The sequence below is a fragment of the Chenopodium quinoa genome, unplaced genomic scaffold, assembly GCF_001683475.1.
Source record: "Chenopodium quinoa cultivar QQ74 unplaced genomic scaffold, ASM168347v1, whole genome shotgun sequence".
Classification (NCBI taxonomy): domain Eukaryota; kingdom Viridiplantae; phylum Streptophyta; class Magnoliopsida; order Caryophyllales; family Amaranthaceae; genus Chenopodium; species Chenopodium quinoa.
In genome coordinates, this window is record NW_018744517.1 from 841,409 (window position 1) to 849,878 (window position 8,470).

Below are 8,470 nucleotides of genomic sequence, written 5' to 3' on the forward strand. Positions count from 1 at the left end.
GTTCGAGACGGAGCGATTTGTTCGAGACGGAGATTCGGTCTTTCTTTCGAGAGAGATTTGCCCTATCTTTCGAGGGAGTTTAATACATGTTTAAAAACATATAAAATATTCTTTGCATTTTGACAACCATATTTTTTTCCATATAAACTCAACTAGAATATTGTACCATATCTTTAAAATATATTATATTGTGTATTAGAAAAAAAAAAATTGAACAAAGATTAAGGCTCTGTTCAGTTCACCTTAAATAAATAATATTCAGTAAAAATAGTTTCAGTTCAATAAAAATAATTAGTTCAATTCAGTAAAATTAATTTCAGTTCAGTAAAAAATCATTTCAATTTAGTAAAAATCAGTAACTGTAAAGAAGAAATATAGTAGAGAATCAGTAAAAATAATTTCAGTTCATTAAAAATAATTTCAGATCAGCAAAAATAAGGTGAATTGAACGGGGCCTAAGTGAATATTGAATTAATACTTTTATCTAAAATTATCCTATGATATTAGCATTTTTTTTCTTTGTTTCAACGTTACTACTTTAGCAATAAAGTTTATTTTAATTAACAAATTAAACATTTGTGTGTGTGTGTGTTGTGTGTGTGTGTGAAAGTTCACATGTGGTATTTAGATCAATTATACCTCTCAATTATATACTCAAAAGTACAATGATGTCTGATATTTTATTGTAAAATCTTACTATAAATAAAGTCTGGATGTAGTAGTAAAACTACGACATTTTCACCCATCCTCTTTCACTTCTTCTTTACTCCTCCTTTCACTGATCAAAACATTTCTGTCAGTAAATTCTTTTAACACGTTATCAGCACCAATTTCTAGTCAGGTATATTTATACCTACTTCTCAAAATTATAACAAATAAATACTATCTACTTCTAAATATTTTGAGGTATATGCTCTATAATTGCCCATATTCATGCATGTTGATATTACGTACTCACCTTTTACGTAAAATTTAATTTTAGTTATTATAATTGCTTAGTAGTAACTTTGCATACATATTATTAACTAAATTAACAAAAAGATACAGCCTTTTTATACTTATTATTTTTTTTCTTTCTTTTACGTACTTTTTGTGTTTCTTTCAGTTTTCGAACCCATGATCTTTTATAGATATTAGGGTTCTCCACTAGGCGAAAAACATAAATAGGCACCAGTTCAAACCACCCTATGGGCACCAGTTTTGAACCGTTTAGTATTTGAGGGATGCCAAATCTCTGAAGATTTGGCACCGATTCAAAACCGGTGGCTATTTAAAGATTTGGCACCGATTAATCGGTGCTAAATACCCTCTTTGGCACCGGTATGGCGCGCTTTTTTTTTTATTTCAATACAATAGGCACCGGTTTTGACTTAGAACCGGTGTCAAAAGTCCCCAAAAAAATTTTAAAAAAAACTTTTAGCATCGGTTCTTTTCCAAAACTGGTGCCGAAAATGCCCAAACAAAATTATAAAAAAAAAATTGCATTTTTTTCACTTAAATTGTACCAAATACTTATATGTAATCATAATATACATAAAACACATATATTTTCTTCAATAACTTGTAATATTACACTTCAAAAAAAAAAAAAAAAAAAAAAAAAAAAAAAACTACACAATCAAAGATAAGAGGCAGTAGCAATTCCCAAATAAGACTTGACTGTATCCATCTATGCATCTGGTGCAAAGAACCTGACAGAAAATGCAGAAGATAAATTAAGATCACATAACCAAAAAGACATCCAGTGATATATTGTATGAGTAAAATCAACCTTCATTGATTAGGCATCCAAGACCGTAGATACTAGTTGGGTGGAATTGCAAGAATTCGAGATCCTGCAAAACAACAATTAAGCTTAAATTTTGAACTTTAAAGCCACCAAAAAAAAATACTAATGAGCTGAAATTTCAGTTTCAATTAAGCTTTTGATGTTTTTCGTTGTCCCTGGTCTTTCTCCCTCCTACCTTCCTATTTATTTTCTGGAATCCTGTTGCAATTTCCATCCAAAACTCCAGATTTTCAAGATTTTTTTTTAAAAAAACTTGAGGCCCAAATATTATAATCTTACCCCTAATTTATAGAACCCAAGCTCTAATTTCACCCACGTCAATTTTCTAATTACACTGGGTTTTAGTTCCCCTCAACTTCCTGATAAATCAAGCAATCAAATTAAAACTAAAAGAACCAAGCATCAGCTTGTCATGCATAAATTTCCACATAATCCCATTAGCTTGATTCAAATAGCTCAATTCCCAAATAACAGCCTTCCATTAAACCGAATTCCACCAGAACCTTAAAATTTTATTAATTTTTTTGGTTAAAAAAAAAAAAAAAAAAAAAAAAAAAAAAAAAAAAAAAAAAAAAAAAAAACTATTCTAGGACATACAACACAACCTTTCAATGCTAAAATTCAATTCTACTCAAACTTCAATTCAGATACAAAATTAATCTGAATGTTAACCTATCTTATCAATGGAAATATAAAAAAAAAAAAAAAAAAAAAAAAAAAAAAAAAAAAAATTAATGATAAATAAAAAAAAAAATCAGCATCAAATCAGCTCATCAATTAAAGCCAAAATCAAATAAATGATGAAAAAACTAAACCTAGTAAATAAAACCGACAACAGTGGTACCTATATCATCTCATGCTAATTATAGATAAGATGATTAATTTAATTCTATAATCTTATTTTGTCAAGTGGTTAAATCTATATCCTATTTAAAACCCTATTTTCTTTCATATGATAATTTCCCCAATTCACTAAAACCCTAAATAAACAGAATAACGAAAAATAAAATCGAATTGAAAGCATGTTGAGGTAAAAAAAACCCTAGATTGTGAAATTGAAATTTGATGATTGATTAAAACAGACAGATTACCTCAGAATTTCAAAAACTTGTCTGATGGGGGAGATGAAGCTCAGAAGACGCTTTGATGAAGAATTGAGAGTATACTTGAATGGAGGTACATGAAGTAGTTAAATAACTTGGAGCGAGCCCAACTTTTTTACAGAGTTGGGAATTCCTAAATTAGAAGGCTTCTTAATTGGACAAAAATACCTGTAAACATTGAATTGAAGAAGAAAAATATATCTAAACTGACACGAGGATAGTTGATGTGTAGCTTATGAACAGTAACTGATTATAATCACATCATAAGCAGCAAGGTTTGTGATTCTTACCTGACACGAGGAACCACACCACTTGCTTTTTCAAATACATATCTATGCAATCTGCCAGGAATTCCATAGTTTCCAGCTGCAATAAAAGTTGTGTGGCTGCATTACTACAGAGTTCACAGAAGAAAAATATATCTAAACTACTTTCCAAAACAAATTTAATGGATATGAGACGGACACTGGATTAAACAAAACACATAATCTTGTTATTTCTTCCAAAGTAAAATGATTAAAAAAAAATGTTAGGACATATAATATGAAGAAAATAATACAAAACTGCTACACAGCAACTATGAAACAAATTAAGAGATGACTTATACTGGTAACTAACATCTTGTTTGGTTTTTAAAGATGCTAAAAAATGGAAATTAAGGAAAGAGAGAGGTTATGCATAGTTTATAGTTTGGTTTAATCGGTTACACTGGAAATGGCTCCTTAGTTTGGTTAACTAATGATGAACTGCTATAGACTTTCAAAGAAAACAAAGAGTAATTTAGGAGATTCACAATTTTTTTCACGTTTAAACCAATATTTGCTGTTTTGGAAGAAAAAGAAAAGTAAGAATTTTATATAGACAGATTTTTGTCATCACTTCCTTTCCTAATCTGCTCAACCATATTCCCAAGCTTTTGCTTAACACACGTGGTCTCTATGCCCATTGCTCAAATTTATAAGAACTGTGAGCTATTTTTCTATTTTGTAAATAAAACCAGAAACACAGATAGTCAACCAAATAGATTACCACACAAGCAAAAACTTAATCTAGGACCAATAGTAACTGTTACTGCAGAAAGATCTTTAGCAGTTAAGTTTGCTTTGTCAAGTGCAGATTGTGTTACCTGCAAATGGGGAAGAAAGAAAATAATAAGAACAAAAAGGTCATTCATACTTCATATTGCTTGCTTCTAGCATTCTAGTTAAACCAATTACTCCGTAGCACCATTGAGCTATCAAATTAAAGTGCATCTCAAGATTACCTAAGCTATCAAAAATCGCAGGACAAGTACTACTCAAATTAAATTTTTAATTATAGGGTAAAAACGATAAGAAAGGAAAAAAAAAAACCCAAATTCCAAAATTCAATTAACCAAAATAAATATGAGTGATGGATTACACATAGATAAACAAAGAACTGAAGGCCTCAGACAAGCATTAGAACTAACTTGATGTTGCTCTTTCACTGATCGTTAAGAGAGGAAAATGTTGCTTATCACTTCAATCTTCATTCAAGCTCCCCATCTTTCCTTGTTGATCTCTACACATATAAAGCAGTAATAATCGGAAAAAAAACAGTCAATAAACAGCAAAAAGAACAAGTTAAAGAAAATAAGCAAAAACCCACATCATAAATCCGGGGGAAAAAACTCAAAAATAGGCACTAACGTTCGGACACGAATATATTACCAAAAATATGATAAAATTCACCTTTTCTCTCATTAAGCTGTTCTTCCCGAGAAAATAACTCTCATTACCTTCAATTCTCAATTTAATAGCATCAATTTCCTACAAGCTAATAATTAGCAACTTATGCTTACCCCAGCTAAGAAAGCATTCGTGAGTTGTCATTTGTAACAGATAAAAACAAAGAGAGCATACAAAGCATAGACTAAGCAATGAGATAAAAAGGATAACCCAGAGTTACTTATTCAGCCCCTAAAAGTCGATCATATTATAAACATGCACCCACACAATTCAATCAAGATTTCAGTAGTAAATTGTAGAGTATAGTCTGTACACCTGAAGACACTTGAACAAAATTCTCGCGCAACAACTCCAAGCTTTGCTTTAGTGATCCACACAAATTCTTTTGATGGATCAAGCTCCAGGTGAGCGCACTAAAATCAAAGAAGAACAACAGAGAAAAACCAAAAAAAGTCAGTCATATGGAATCAACATTTGATAATTTGATAAGAAAGCAGAACAAAATTGAAAAGAATAAAGGACCTCACGTTCAACTGATAACTATAGAAGCAATGTACAACTATAAAGTATCAAAAGAATTAAATTCCTCTGTGCTTCAACAAGGGGTACAATATGCAGTAATAGTACATCTACCCAGTAAGGCAAGGCCTACCATATGAAATGCACTCAGACTTAATTTCATCTTTAAATCCATGCATGAGATCACCTAAAGTAGCTATAATTTATTTGACATCCATAAACTACGCCCTAATCTAATTGAAGATAGTAATGGCTGCCAAATTAGCAAAAAAGTACTGTGGGTTTACCTAGCTCAAGATTCACCCAAGTGTGGATTTTGCAGTGTAAAAAGCAAGGAATAATAAATAAAATGCACCCATAAAAGCAGGCAAACCCAAATATTATATAAGGCAACTTATTGGCTTAAAAATGTAACCAGTGATTTTGCTCAAGCCAGTAGTCATGCGAGGGGGAAGGGAAGGAGAAAATTAAGGCACACCACATTTTGTGGAATGGCTTACAACCAGTCTTACTTTGTATAATATGTCATGATATGTCAATGCAGTAGTGAATCTGGAAGATCAATTCCTATTTTCGTTATTTAAACACTGGCAAACAAAAATTTAGGTCTTTCTATTACCTTCATAAGATAACTAATGTATCGACTCCACAACATCCTCACGGGATCTGCAAGGAAGGAAAAGCATAATTTAGGCTGATACCTTAAAACTCTATAAAGGTGCAATCACTCTGTTTTTTGCTATTAGAATAATATAATATCAAAAATCAGAAGAGGAAAAAATAAAAGGAATTCTTGACGCAAGATAGAAGCATAACTATACCCTTTAGAAAGTATCGGACTCAAACAGTAGTCCCCAACTTCCTTTGATAACAAGCTCCAATCACAATGCACCATATCAAGGCCCTTCCGTTCAATTACATATAACAAACATTTAAATTTACATTACATACTTGAAGCAGCCTCACTTCATATCTTCAAGAAGGTTAGAAAAGATACCTCATGGTTTTCATACACCAAATTATAGATCAGAAATGTACCAGCAGTGAGAATCTTGGTCTTACTTAGAGAGATTTTTATTAGCCACTTTAGATTACTGAGATCGTCTCAAATGGACGACGAACCAGCTAATGATTCCAATAAATGTAGTAAAATAATGGAGCAGCAGCAAAGACATAACACTAAGAGCCAAAAACAGACATAATATGGAAAGATTATATTCTAGCCAATAACTGAAACCAACACAAACTTGGGCATCTTCTCTTACACGTAGATTCTACCAGTTGGATTAAGCAAATCATTGATAATCTGAAATCACGGGATTCAGTTAAATACAATTCTACTCATAAGTAAACCCTGAAATAAATACTTGAACAAGAAAACTTAATAAAAGATTAATAAAAGAATCACGGAGCAGAAACTCTCGCCCAGGAGTCTCAACATCTTTCTTCAAACTAGAGTCATCTGCTTAATTGGTTCTGATTTTACATCTTGAGATCGAGGAACATCCTTACGGATTGTAACTAGCTTCAAATCCTCCTGGTTTACTGTTTTAGACTCAACATGATCATCAACCAGCAGCATAAAAAAAAAAGGGGAATAAACACCACCAAATTCTTGCTAAACTTCTTGATATTTAGAAGATCAATAAAATGAAACTTGTTATCATTATTCAGGGGGCATAACATATCAAAAATAAGTCAATGTAACCAGAAACTTCAAATGTCAGAAATTGTTACCTGTTTCACTGTTCCGTTGAGGGGTAACAACTCTGGAGATGGTGGAGTTGGGATAACAAGGTTCACTCTCATTTTTATCTCTTCAATATACTTCACACCATCCTTAGAAAACTGCAAGATAAACAGTAACCATAGGTCCACCAAAATAAGCATATTTGCAAACTTTACTTTTTCATCATCCTTATTACTTTTTCATCATTATTCTCAAATCTCAAAAGCTAAACTTTGAAAAGCAGGACTGCAAGAGGCTGAACAAGCCAAAATCAGTTACTGGTCTCTAGCAAAAATCAGCCAAATCCAACCCTAATTTCCAGTTCCACAAATTCATCAAAAAATGATATTGGGTCTAATTACTAAATTCACTAATAAAACCCTAAATTCAAACCCAGCTAATCCTCACCAAAACAAACAATCAAACATCCAAATTAAAACTAAAACAATTTAACATCCAATCAAACAAAACAATGAGAATTGAGGCAAACAATATCCAGAACAAGAACAAAGCGAAATGTTGTTTTCTATATCGACTTTAAACACAATAACAACCGTTAGCAGAGAAATGAAAGGTTGTAGCCTGTAGGAGTGAAATTCTATACTCAAATATTCATAAAAATATACATTTAAGCCAATCTTCAATGTACTATCTCTTTTAAGCCAATCCAAAATACATAACTATTTTGAAAAATTATAACTTTATTTGTTCATCAACATCATAGCCGTCCGTCCAAAAAACTACATTCCTCCAAACCTTAAATCAATCAATCAATTCATAATACTAATACTAGTTCAATCAAAGAATACAACTAAGAATTTGACACCTGAAACTCAACATATAATAATAAAATTGATACCTGAAACTTTCGATTTGGGTGATTACTCAACAGATAATCGAGCAGAAGAGAGAATCCAACAATTCGTATCAAACCCTAAATAAACAAGCCAATAGCACAATTTTAGCAATGGTAAAACCCTAGAATAACTATACTAACACAAATAATTAGCGAAATTGATATTCATTGATTAAAAAACATTACCTCAGAAGTTGTTTCAATGGAGGAGAAAGCTCAGAACTACTACAATATAACGCAAAGCTAAATAACCCAGAAACCCTAACTTCAAATTTCTGATTTTTGGTTCGAAATTGATTCGAAGTTGTTGTTGTTGAAGACGCACGCACATCGAATTGATTCAAAATAGACGCACCCAGAAACCCTAACCTCAAAGAGAGAAGGAGAAGGAGTTCGAAATAGAGATGAAAGGAAAGGGAAAGTGGCGGTTATAGAGATCGAAGGAGAGAGAAGGAGTTTGAGGAAAGTGCGAAAGCTCAGAAGCCCCTTCAATGGAGAAATTCGAGTACGCTTCAATGGAGGAGAGAGAGAGTTAAATCAAATGAGAGAGGAGGAAAGATCGACGAAATGAAAGCAAGAGAAAGAAAGAGTATATTCGGGGTTTTTTTTTTTACAATAGGTTTCGCACCGGTTTGAACCGAACCGGTGCCAATTCCCTTTCTCCCCTTTTTTTTTAAAAAAAATATTTTTTTTATTTGGCACCGGTTTGCCAAAAAGATAATTTGCCACCGGTTTGGCTGAAACCGGTGCCAAAAGCTTGTTTTT

General features: G+C 32.0%; 1 long non-coding RNA gene across 8 annotated transcripts; it reads right to left on the reverse strand.

Moving 5' to 3' along the window:
- Window positions 1-1,587: 1,587 nt before the first annotated feature.
- Window positions 1,588-8,353, reverse strand: LOC110698360. Of its 8 annotated transcripts, XR_002506713.1 has the most exons (13): window positions 7,892-8,353; window positions 7,709-7,783; window positions 6,858-6,968; window positions 6,118-6,665; window positions 5,942-6,024; window positions 5,740-5,786; window positions 4,917-5,014; window positions 4,343-4,434; window positions 3,922-4,018; window positions 3,183-3,258; window positions 2,881-3,060; window positions 1,772-1,835; window positions 1,588-1,691 (listed from the first exon to the last, which is right to left on the reverse strand). It is a non-coding gene; the product is annotated as an uncharacterized LOC110698360 (long non-coding RNA). The 8 variants fall into 8 exon arrangements; XR_002506716.1 differs by lacking the exon at window positions 6,118-6,665; XR_002506711.1 differs by having other exon boundaries at window positions 5,942-6,426.
- Between the last annotated feature and the right edge of the window lie 117 nt (window positions 8,354-8,470).